The 13,827-nt window shown below is 34.6% G+C and overlaps 1 protein-coding gene across 3 annotated transcripts in view; it reads right to left on the bottom strand.

Annotated features, from left to right (window-relative positions):
- The window catches only part of stai (stathmin), a 56,626-nt gene that overhangs the window by 4,677 nt on the left and 38,122 nt on the right, over window positions 1-13,827 (bottom strand). The window lies entirely within an intron of this gene.

Here is a 13,827-nt window from a genome sequence, read left to right on the forward strand (position 1 = left end):
TATATATATATATATATATATATATATATATACTAGGTATCGCGTGGGTGCGCGAGCTGCAAGCAGCTCGCGGGGAAATGTCTTGTTTAGTTTTGCGTGCAAGATTTTTTATAATTTTTGTTTCTCTATATTTATCGAAAATTTGTTAATTTTCGGGGCCGTTTGTAAAGGATATGAGTTAATATTTGCAAAATACCAAGAATTTGGGGCCTGATTTTTTTTGTCTATAAGCCATACATTTTAAAAACATAATAAGGAGACAATAGCTTGAAATATTACATACAAAAGTACGTATTTATAAAACTTGCTATTTTTTGCATGGCAACACTAAAATATTTTTTTACCAAAATGTGTAGTCTATCAGTACATACAAACGCGTCATACATTATAAGGCGTTCAAAAATATACAGCAACTTGAAATATTACATAAAATAGTTCATATCGACCCAGGAATGCGTTATTGCCGTTACTCCAAAAAATCTGGAAATACGTTATATACATATTTAGAATCAGATTTTTTTCTGTGTTGAATGATCTAACACTCGTAGCTCTAAGAGCATTTTAAATTCATTTACAGCGTAGAAAATTTTAATGAAATGTTTTTTTCCGACCTTAAAATGCAGTAACCCTGTAAAAATCCTTCGTTTTATTGTACTGCGCCTATTACACTAAATTCATTATCAGAACATTTAAACACAGCACGGGTTACAGCGTTGTCGCGCTCCGAGAATTTTAGTCCCTGCTCAGTTACAGTAGTAGGATTTTAGGTATAAATTGAATATTATAATTACAGTCTTTGTTTAGAATATAAATAAAGAAGAACATCCATGAGGATTCTTGCATATTAGATCAGAAGATCGGTTGAACAGAAGGGGTACGTCAGACTCTTACCAACTAAAACTCCGCGGCGTTCCTCTGGACGTTCAGAGGCGAGTCACGAGAAAACGTTAGCCGGGCCGTCTCTTCGAGGCAATTGTCACAGTGATGGCACCTGGCCATCGACACCCGCCCGATCCGGCACAGATAATTCCAGAAACAACCATATACCTAAAGTACGTGTGTCCGACGGAAAGACAGGACGCCCTTGCGCTTACCTAAGCACTACTTCAATAACGGACGAATTGCCTCAATAGTCCTCAGGACGGCGCTAGGACGCACCAACCTTGAGTTCCACGTCTCGGTAACCCATTGGTGCAGCTCAGCTCTGTGTCTCTGCAGTTCCTGTCGCACTGGCGGGCGGCCAGTATCGGTGTGCTTCCTCGCACTACTAACGTAGCAACGCAAAGGTCTTCGCTCCCAAATCCCAGGGCAAACTTCCCGCCAACACGTAGGCTGCCTCACATGAAAATCTACCCAAGGTCGCCGCCGACCTTAGGCGCTGAGGGGTCCATCCAAAGCGGGGTCCGACATTTGGCCGGCTATCCAGGATGAATCTCAGATATGTCCGCAACGGCCTCACGTCGATACGAACTCCAGAGACGACGATATGAGCATCCTGGGGCGGCGCCTTTCGAGGGCCATGCCATGAAGCATCGCCATGATCGTCATGAAGCACAGCCCCGAATTTTTAAGATTTTTAAACACAACCGCCGTATGCGGCCCACTATGAATACCGTACTGGCGGTGACGCGCAGGAAAGCATCCCCAAGGTTTCCGCTACAGGCAATCATTAGGGAAGGGGAGCTCTTTGCAGCACTCAGTTTTAGCCGATATTCCGAGGACTCAGCATCAAACCCTGTGGAACTCCGCACGACATTTCCCGCCGACACCACCAGTCTTGGCCAGGGTATTCGACCATACGCCTAAATAAGTAGTCCCCGACAATCTTCTCCGGGGGGAAGATGTTGGCCATATCAAGTGATACCGCCAACATGTCCTCACCCCGGGTAACTGTATTCTTCGCCAGGGACTTCACCTACTTAGGTATCGCCACCTATATAGGTTCTCTACGTAGCGTAAATAAGTACTAAGAAAGGCCTTTTGAAAATTCTACCCCTAAGAGGGTAAAATAGGCCATGTCAGTTTTTTTGAAATCCTTTAACTTTGAAGCAACTACTATAGAATTTAGTCTTTAACTTCCTGGATAGGAACAAGGACATACCCATTTATCCCCTCCCTAAAAATCAACCCCGTAGAGGGTGAAATAGGAGTTGAAAGTTCATTTGAACAACCGTCAATTTTGAAGCGAACACTATGAAATTTTGTATCTGGCTTGCTGAATAAAAATAATGAAATTCTATCCATAAAGGGGTAAAATAATGTCTGGAACTTTGAATTACTGAAGTTATATATTTTATGGAGCATAAATTGTGATTTTTTTTTCGCGAAATAGTAACACGTTTTAAAAAAGTTGTATTTAAGCCTTTTTAGTGCATTCGTATTTTTGATTATTTAATTAAATGACTTGTTTTATATTTTCTTTCATGTTCTAACCTAACCTAACCTAACAAATTCTACATACCTACTATCTTTTTCTGTACTAATGTTACAAAAGTAAAAGATTATTTTTTATCATGATTCAAATATATATAGTGATTGAAGGTGGTAGAGCATTTTGTGGTTAAACCTCATAACAGCAGTGTTAAGCGCTGCTGTGTTCTGGTTTGAAGGGTGTAGGTAAGGGAGACATACGTTTCCGAGACGTTCCAGCTTAGTCCTCAGGGGTAGCGGCGCATCTGTGACCGATTCCAGGTAGGAATATATAATCCTATCTGAGGTTGATTACAGACGTCCATAGGTAATAGCCACCCACCATCAGGTGGACTAAATGGCCGAATAGACAGGTGGTATCCCTGTATCATCAGGATTAAGGAGTTTAATATTGAATATATGCGCAAGCACAAATAATTTACTTTTATTAAGTTGAAAATAATTGTATATTAACAGGGTTGAGTAGGTTAAATTTGTGCAGGGTGGGCGGTACATGGATGGGTGACCGCCACGTAATGTTATTTGTCTCCTCAAACGTTTTCGTGCTTTTGAATATACGTTCAGCTGCTGGTTCCAGATGTTAACATATAAGGTCTGGTGAAAACCTAAAAAAATATTGTTTTAAAAATTAAAAGTTTTAATGTTATTGGATATCCACAACCACTGTTTTTCTAAACTAAAGGATTTACTTTACCTATTCGACTTTCGTTATTATATCGGACCATCGAATCTATATAACCTGTAACAATCTAGACTGTATTTTGAACTTCACGTCAAATTCAATTCTGGGAATTCTGGAATATCAAATTCTGGGAAGTAATGATAAATAACAAACTAAAGGAAAGGCGTAAATTTTAAGAATATACATATTTTTTCATATTAATTTGGCAGTTAAGTTCCCGCTATTCATTAATTTAAACATCTCGCGTATTAACAATGTTTTTGGTCTAATATTTCAAATCATTCAGAAGCGGACGTTTTGTTCTTCTAGAATTTATATTTTTATGTTTGACTTAGTTAAGGTTATTTTTAGGACCATTGTAATAGATTTTCAACTTGCTCTGCGCGGAGTTTCGTTTAATACAAATGTAAAATTGACAATTTGGGAGAATGACTTTTTCAAGTAAGTAAAATCCTAATGATTACTTAACAAAAAGATATAAAAAAATCATATGTAACGTTGAAACGAAGTTGTAAAAAATAAAAAATAAAAATGTGCGTATTAATAAATTATCTATTTTTATTTAAAATATAAATCCTAAAATAAACTTAGTTGCCAACCTATTAGTTAGTCGTACTAAGCCGTATGTCACGGTCATAACATCGAAGAATTAGTTGATTAACCAACAAATTATTCAATGTTATGACTTATGTATACTTCTAAGAATTATACATAAGTCATATGTTATGTATAATATTTAAGGATTAGTATGCCAATATACGAAAAACATGTGTATTTTATTCAAAATTTTCCTTTTATTTTAATTTGTCACATAACATTAGATACTTCCCAGAATTTGATCATTATAAGCGACACTATCAGATAGTGAAATAATATATAAATTAATTATTTTCCAAAATGAACTCGTTCGATTCGCGGCTAAGGAAGAAGATATTTTAAAAACCGAATGATGCAGTTTTAGTTTTTATCAAAATCGGCCTCGTAACTCCTTTCAGCATTTTTCGCAAATCATTATAGTTTCGGATTTAGCCCTGAAGGCCTATTTGAAAAATTCACCCTGTATAGGTGTATCTGGAGGTTGCTAGCATCATCGCCTATTTGGACCACGTAACATACGCCAACGGGTGGTCAATGCTATCGTATTGAACTTTCGGGTTTGGCTCTTCGCGAAAGGTCATGCAATATACCGGTTGACCCAGATACTCACTGGACATGGCCGTTTCGATGAGCATCTAAACAGGATAGAGGGAGATGACGGCCCTACGAGGATTCCGCATAGCACACGCTGCAGTACTGTCCAGCGTGGGAGTCTCAGCGGCAGATCCTCGTGTCAAAAGTGGCACCGGACCTGTCTCCAGCGCCATCGTTGGATAGCTCCAAGATATAGCATGATCACCTGCGACATTGTCATGTCCACGTAGGAAGAAGCCGAGCGAGCTAGGGAGCGTACAGCTCGGTGGAGGAGTCGCCGTGGGCGTAGATAACGCCCATCTGTTCCCGTAGTTCTGGGACCAGAATAGGGTATCCTCTGCCTGTCTTAAGGGGCGACTAAAAGGGGCTTCCGGACTTGCGGGTGGCAAAAGTGACAGCTGGAGCCACCCGGGCAACTACCCAGGAAAGGACGGCAGTATGTGTGGTTGCATAACGTCGTGCACGCCACACCGAGTGGTGAGCGTCATGCTCACCTGGGCAGAGCCCGATGGGGCAACCTGCTAAGAAGACTCCGGTTGCGTTCCTTTGGAGATCCCGAAGTCCTCTATGCAGCGCCGAGGATAACTACCGGGGGGGTTTTAGTGCGGTAAGAATCTCACATAACCCCGTGTCGCTCCCACGGCATAGGGTACCTTTTGAAGGTTTCCCCTCTTGTCAACAAAAAAAGGTGTATCTTGAAGGAAGTATTATAGGTACCTTTTTATGTAATATAGGAGTAGCAGACGAACATACAGTCCAGACAGTAGCCACTTACCATCAGGAGGACTGATAAAGCCTTGTACTACAGTAAAAATATTGTTTAGAAGAAACAGACGAGGAAGATGTTGATGTATAAGAAGAGTGTTAACGTAAGAGACAAATTAATCAATGATGAGATGAAAGGTTTTATGAGTTGAGTTGAGGCGTTGAAAAATCAGAAAAGTTTAATTATAATGTTTAAGTGAAAATTATTTAAAATTATGCATTACGTATAATGTACGATTTTTTTCTTAAGTCATTTCAATCATATTTAAAACGTTAAAGAATTACATTTTCATTACCTGCAATAAAAAATAAAGTAAGATTTTAAAATGTTTTAGTTTTAGACCAGATCCCTAAAAACGTCTTTTTATTTTAATATTAATTTTGTTTATGCCACAACTTACAGCATTTTTTTCGCGTAAAAAAAATAAACTCATCGGATTATAGCTTTTTAAAGTAACAATGAGTTAAAAATATGATGTTTACAGCATATACGCTTCCCAAAAAAAGAGATTACATATGCATAGTGCATATTTTTTTCGTATGGCAACACTGAAATATTTTTTCACACATTGGTACAGTATACAGGGTGAATTTTTCAAACGGGCCTTCAGGGCCAAATCCGAAACTATAAGGATTAGCGAAAAATGCTGAAAGGAGTTACGAGGCCGATCTTGATAAAAACTAAAACTGCATCATTAGTTTTTTAAAATATCTTTTTCCTTAGCCGGGAATCGAACGAATTCATTTTGAAAAAAAAATACACCCTCTATATTATTCCACTATCTGATAGTGCCGCTTATAAGGATCAAATTCTGGAAAGTAATGTTACGTGACAAATTAAAGGAAAAGTAACATTTTGAAGAAAATACATATTTTTTCATACATTGGCATACTAATCCTTAAGGATTATACATAACAAATGACTTATGTATAATTCTCTAGAACTATACATAAGTCATAACATTGAAGAATTGGTTGGTTAATCAACTAATTCTTCGATGTTATGACCATGAAATACGGCGTAGTATGAGAAAGTAATAGGTTGGCAAATAAGTTACCGCCGTTTTAAGGATTTATTTTTTTAATAAACTTAACTTTAATAACTGATTAAATAGTAAATTCTTATTGTTTGTTATTTACAACTTCGTTTCAACGTTAAATATGATTTTCTATATCTCTTTGTTTAGTAATCACACGGACTTGACTCGAAAAAGTCATTCTCGCAAATTATCAACTTTATTTCATCTGTATTAAACGAAATTTTGCCCATAGCAAGTTAAATCTATTATAATGGTCCTAAAAATAACCTTAATTAAGTCGAACATAAAAATATAAATTCTTGGTGAACAAAACGTCCGCTTTCGAATTATTTGAAACATTAAGCCAAAAAAATGTTAATACGCGAAATGTTTAAATTAATGAATGGCGGGAACTTAACTGCCAAATTAATATGAAAAAATATGTATTTTCTTAAAATTGAGGCTTTTCCTTTAGTTTGTCATTTACCCAGAATTTCATCCTTGTAAGAAACACTATCAGATAGTGGAATAATATAGAGGTGTATTTTTTTTTCAAAATGAACTCGTTCGATTCCCGGCTAGGGAAAAAGTTATTTTAAAAAAGTAATGATGCGGTTTTAGTTTTTATCAAAATCGGCCTCGTAACTCCTTTCAGCATTTTTAGCTAATCCTTATAGTTTCGGATTTGGCCCTAAAGGCCCGTTTGAAAAATTCACCCTGTATACCTAAGTACCATTAAGCGCCTCATACAAAAATGGTCAAATGGTGGAAACAGTCTGAAACATTCGATAATCCTGTTGAAAATGCATTTGTATGAAAACATTTCTTTTGATTATGGCAACATTGGATATTGTATTTTTACGTAACGATCATATTAAGTAAAAAGTTTATCCTCTGTCAACGGTTCTCACTCAACTATTCAAAAAGTGAAAATGACGTCAAATGTCATTACGGCATCATGAAAATGTCCAATTATACATAATAGATTATGGCCCTTCTTTAGTAAATTTTATATTTTAACCCTCTTTAGTAACTCACAAAAATGTAGATGATTATTACATTTTACATCCTTTACTTGAGTACATACGACATCCACAAAATCTGTTTCTCTGTGTCTGTTAATAAATAATTATAAATTATTACGTAAGAAGAGAATCTAACATGTTACGTCCCTTCCCACTATGTGCATCGTAGGGCAACACTTCAAAAAGAATAATCACGAATAAAATTCATATAGGTAACGTAAGCCACAAACAATTTAACACATACAAACAATTTAACTCAAATAAATAGAATACTCAAAAACTCAAGTCATAAATAATTTCAAACCAGTTATTGCTTTCTTAACATACCAATAAGTTAGCTAATTAAGATTGAATCATATATGTACCTTTTTAAACGACTCATAAATAGATTTCGAAATGTACTTATACTTATACGTATTAACCCTGTAATCGATAACCATTACTTCTCTCCAAATAATTTAAACAATTTGTCTTGCTTTTCTTCTTTCATATCTTATGACCCTTCTATGAACTCTGACTATGAATTCTTGTCCTCCGAAATGGTAACAAGTGATTTAAATACTTTAGTGTTGAATGCCCAGTCCATTATTATTACATTACAAAGACCACAGGTATTCTCCATTGTTTGATCCAATATAAACATGAAAACAAAAATAAAACTTGCAATTAATTCTATTTAAAAATGTAACTAAGTAAGTACAAGCTGTAACCATACTTTTCCAATTGTTAGTAACGTAACGGATACTTAGTAATAACGCAAATAGAACAAAAATTCAATAACCTAATCCCTTTATTATTATTATACGGATAATATAATGTTAAACAGTATAACATCGATAACTTTAAAAATCAATATTTCTTTCGAAAATTATCAGCACAATAAGCCCTAGTACTAATATAGGACTGTTTATAATTATTCGTAATATACGTATAAATATTTAACACAAACTCCGAAACGTTAAGTGTTAAATGTATGACAAAATATTAATAATTTGAAGCATGCAAAAGTTGCCTTATAACATTAAAGTTCTTCTAAACAAATATAACATTTGCTCATAACAACGGTACTGCCATTTTATATCTCGACAGTGTAAGTAAGAACTTCTAATATGATTAATATTTAAAAATTAAATTATGATTTATATCAAAATAAGGTAAAATGAAAACATAAATATTTGACCCAATCAAATTACTGTAAAACGGCCGGCTAGGCTACTACATGCCTATTTAATAAACTCAGATAGCAAACTTAAGACAATCTGTACCAACCAACATTTGTATCGATTCTTAATTTGTTGTATTTAAATATATCCAATAAATTAACTTACGCAGTTTTGCGCAGGCGATCCCACTGGCTAAATTGTTGGGGGTGTCTGCAATGAAATGCTTGAATCAAGCTAGTTATTTTTATTTAATTCCAAGACCTCCACAAAACTCGTCCTTGACATCTGCCGTTTCCCGCCATAATACCCTTTTGTTTTTTTTTTAAATCACGAGTACAGCGTTACAACCAATTAAATATGTGACAGCATTATTTTTCGAGTGAAAGGTTTTAAACTAATTTTAATTTAATTTATTTTTATAATGTTGAACTAACGCAGTAAGGTATAATAATAAATGTGACCTTACAATAAATACTAAGAAAAAATGTAAAATGGTGCCGGTCATCGTGGTGGTGGTCATTAAAGTGAGAGAAGAGCCTGAAACATTGCATACAAAAATGCATATGTATGAAAAAATATTTATTTGTTTGACAATTTTGATATATTTTTTTAGCAAAATGATTTTTTTTCAGACTATAAATACCTACAAACACCTCATACTTTGTAATGATATCAAAAGAATACAAGATTGAAATATTACATACAAAAATACATGCATATGAACTTTTGTATGACAACACTGATATAATTTTTTACCATAATATTATTCAAACTGAATCGACATACACCTCATTAATTGGAATGACGTCAGAAGGAGACAGCAGCTTGAAATATTACATACAAAAATGCATATGTATTTTTTTTTGTATGGCAACACTGAAATATTTTTCCACAAATTTGTACAGTATATATGTACCATTAAACGCCTCATACAGAAAAAAATACGTCAAATGGCGCCAGTCATTAAAGGGAAACAACAGCTTCAAAGTTTACATCCAAAAATACAAATGTATGAAAATTATTTTTTTTTGTATGGCAACACTAAAATATTTTTTCAAGAAAATGTGAAGTCTATTAGTACCTACAATCGCGTCATACATTATAAGGCAGTCAAAAATATACAACAGCTTGAAATATTACATACAAAAATGCATATGTATGAAAATTATTATTTTTTGTATGGGAACACTGAAATATTCTTTTACCCAAATGTTAAAACTGCTAGTATCGACAAACGTCTCATACATTGGAATGACATCAAAAGGAAATAACAGCTTGAAATGTGACATACAAAAATGAACATGTATAAATTTATTTATTTTTATATAGTAACACTGAAATATTTTTTCACAAATTTGTACAGTCTATAAGTACCATTAAACGCCTCATACAGAAAACTGACGTTTAGTGATGCTGGGCATGGTGGTTGTGGTCTTTACAAGGAGACAACAGCCCGCAACACCACATACAAAAATACAAATGTATGAAAATTATTATTTTTTGTATGGCAACACTAAAATATTTTTTTACCAAAATGTGCAGATTATTAGTATCTACCAATGCCTCATACATTTTAATGGCATCAATACAAGACAACAGCTTCAAATATTGCATACAAAAGTACATATGTATGAAGATTATTATTTTTTGTATGGCAACACTTAAATATTTTGTTACCTAAATGTGAAGTCTATTAGTACCTACAATCGCGTCATACATTATAAGGTTGTCAAAAATACACAAAAGCTTGAAATATTACATTCAAAAATGCATATGTATGAAAATTATTATTTTTTGTATGTGAACACTGAAATATTTTTTTACCCAAATGTCTTAACTGTTAATATCAACAAACGCTTCATACATTGGAATGACCTCAGAAGGAAACAACAGCTTGAAATATGGCATACAAAAATGCACTTGTATGAAAATTATTATTTTTTATATGGCAAAACTGAAATATTTTCTCACCAATTTATACAGTCTATAAGTACCATTAAACGCCTCATACAGAAAACTGACATTTAGTAATGCTGGGCATGATGGTGGTGGTCTTTAAAGGGAGACAACAGCCCGAAACACCACATACAAAAATACATATGTATAAAAAATATAATTTTTTGTATGGCAACCCTAAAATATTTTTTTTATCAAAACATGTAGAATATTAGTACCTACAAACGCCTCATACATTGAAATGACATCAAAAGGAAACAACAGCTTGAAATATGACACACAAAAATGCACTTGTATGAAAATTATTATTTTTTATATGGCAACACTGAAATATTTTTCCACCAATTTATACAGTCTACAAGTACCAGTAAACGCCTCATACAGAAAACTGACGTTAAGTGATGCTGGGCATGGTGGTGGGGGTCTTTAAAGGGAGACAACAGCCCGAAACACCACGTACAAAAATACAAATGTATGAAAATTATTATTTTTTGTATGGCAACACTAAAATATTTTTTAATCAAAATGTGCACAATATTAGTACGTACAAACGCCTTATACATTCTAATGTTACCAATACAAGACAACAGCTTGAAATATTACATACAAAAATACATATGTATGAAAATTAATATTTTTTGTATGGCAACACTAAAATATTTTTTTACCAAAATGTGCAGTCTATTAGTACATACAAACGCGTCATACATTATAACGTTGTCAAAAATTTACAACAGCTTGAAATGTGACATACAAAAATGCACATGTTTGTAATTATTATTTTTTGTATGGCAACACTGAAATATTTCGTTACACATTGGTACAGTCTATAAGTGCCATTAAGCGCCTCATACAAAAAAATGACCTCAAATGGTGGCAACAGCCTGAAATCTTCGATAATCCTGTAGAAAATGCATTTGTATGAAAACATTTTTTTTGTATATGGCAACATTGGATGTTCGATTTTTTACATAGGGTCCATTTGAAATAAAAAATATCTCCCATACATTACTTATATGCTCTGTCTACGGTTTCCGCCCAAGTACTCAAAAAGTGAAAATCGCGAAAAAAAATTCTGTATCCCAGTGTTGCCAGTTAATTAAGATGAAAATGGTCAAATGTCATTACGGCGCCCAAAAAAAATTGTCCTGTGAAGAAATTTCATTAAAAATATTTCTCCTTCTACTTTTTACATTTTTGAATGAAAAGTTCCAAAAAATGTATGAACGATGAAAAAAAAAACTTTACCTGGCAACACTTCGAGCCGAGCTCCATGACCGCCCGATACAAAGCGACTCGCTCAAATGTTGCCAACCTCAAAATATTTCACTTCGAAAAATGCATTTTTTCGTACATTTTACAAAATGGCTGACACAAGGTGCGCCATCTGATTTAAAAAAAAAAAATATTGCCATATGATAAAATTGAGGATACAATCCGGCCAATAAATCAAAAATATCGAAAAAATATTAATAAAACCACCGCGCTACGACCCCACAAACACACCTCGAAAAATGAAAGATTTCAAAGTCAAATATCTCGGCGGCCATCTTGTTTTTCCATTTTTTTCTAATTTTATCGTAATAGTCGTCCCACAATTAGCCGAAAATGACACCAATCTCAGATAGGCGCGCAGAATAAAAAAAAAGTTGAAAATCGCAGGAGGGCCGCCATCTTGAATTTTGTATGTTTCCCATTTTTCCTATTACCACCATAATATACCGAAAAAATATCTCATACTTCATTACTACCCCCCACCAATAGTTTAGGCTGGGCTACTCGAAATGTCAAAAAATTGAAAAAAAAAATCTAGCTCCCAGTGTTGCCAGTTAATTTGGATGAAAATGGTCAAATGTCATTACGACCCCCCTGACAAATACCCATGTAAAATATTTTCATTAAAAATGTTTCTCCTTCTACTTTTTACATTTTTGAATGGAAAGTTCCAAAAAAAGTATGAACGAAGAAAAAAAATCCTAAACCTGGCAACACTTCAAGTCACGCTCCACAACCGCCCCATACAAGGCGATTCGCTGAAATGTTGCCTACCTCAAAATATTTCACTTCAAAAAATGCGATTTTTCATACATTTTACAAATTGCCTGACGAACGATCCGCCATCTGGTTAAAAAATTAAATAAATCCAATTTGATAAAATTGAGTATATAGCCGAGAAAAAAAACGAAAAAAATCAAAAAAATATTTAAAAAAACACATCAGTGCCACCCCGCGAACACACCTCGAAAAATGAAAAATTTCAAACTCAAGTATCTCGGCGGCCATCTTGTTTTTTCAACTTTTTCTAATTTCATCGTATCAGTCGCCCTCAAGTTAGCCGGAAACGATACCGATCTTGGATAGGTGCAAAATAAAAAAAAAAGTTGCCCAATCCAGCTCGGCCGCCATCTTGAATTTTGAAAGTTTCAGATTTTTCCCATAGACACGGAGGCAAATAAAAAATTCCACTCATACATCAAACCCACCCCCCGCCACTCCTTCAGGTCGAGGAAGTCGATTTTTCGTAAAACTGAAAAAAAATTCCTGCGGCTAGTGTTGCCAGTCGACATCGACGAAAATGGTCAAATGTCATTATGACAGCCAAAAAAAATATGCCAGTGAAAAATTTTCATCAAAAATATTTCTCCTTCTACTTTCCATATTTTTGAATGAAAAGTTTGAAAAATTGTAAGAGTGGGGAGAAAAAAAATCAAACCTGGCAACACTTCGGGCCGAGCCCCACGACCGCCCCGAACAAACCAAATCGCTCTAACGTCGCCAACCTCCGAATATATCACTTCAAAAAAATCCGTTTTTTCGTACATTTTACAAATCGCCTAACAGACGACCCGCCATCTTGTTGAAAAAAAAAATAAATCCAATTTGGCAAAATTGAGGACATATCCGAGAAAATTTTAAAAAATGGCAACAAAATATTAAAAATCCCAAGAGATACGACCTCCCAAAAACACCTCGAAAATTGAAAAATTTCAAACTCAAATATCTCGGCGGCCATCTTGGTTTTTCATTTTTTTTCAATTTCATCGTAACCCCCACCTGAATATTATTCGAAAAAGAAACAAACATCAGCATAAAGTCAATAAATAAAAAAGTTAAAATTTTTAAATCGGCCGCCATCTTGAATCTATGGCATCTCATATTTTTCCCTTTGCCTCGGGGGGGAGAGGAGAAAACCCGCCATAGACAACAAAGTCGCTCCTAGACGGCAACATGGAGAACGCACGTCATTCCTTACAGGATTATATATATATAATATAAAAGTCAATTGCTGTTCGTTAGTCTCGCTAAAATTCGAGAACGGCTGGACCGATTTGGCTAATTTTAGTTTAGAGCAATTTGTGGAAGTCCCCTGAAGTTTTGGAGGTTTAAAAGGTGAGTAAATATGAAATATATTTCATAAATAGATTCTGAGGCGGTACAAACGTTGCCGGGTCAGCTAGTAATTATTAAAAAAAAGACAAACCCACTGAGTTTCTTACCGAATCTTCTCACCTAACTGATAAATTGTAAGTGCCGCCGTTGGCCTATACGAAATAAATATATTTCATTTCATTTCATATGTATATTTATGAAGTGTA

This window comes from Epargyreus clarus, unplaced genomic scaffold, assembly GCF_041222505.1.
Source record: "Epargyreus clarus isolate Ecla_fem2 unplaced genomic scaffold, WU_Ecla_fem_2.2 ptg000015l, whole genome shotgun sequence".
NCBI classification, from domain to species: domain Eukaryota; kingdom Metazoa; phylum Arthropoda; class Insecta; order Lepidoptera; family Hesperiidae; genus Epargyreus; species Epargyreus clarus.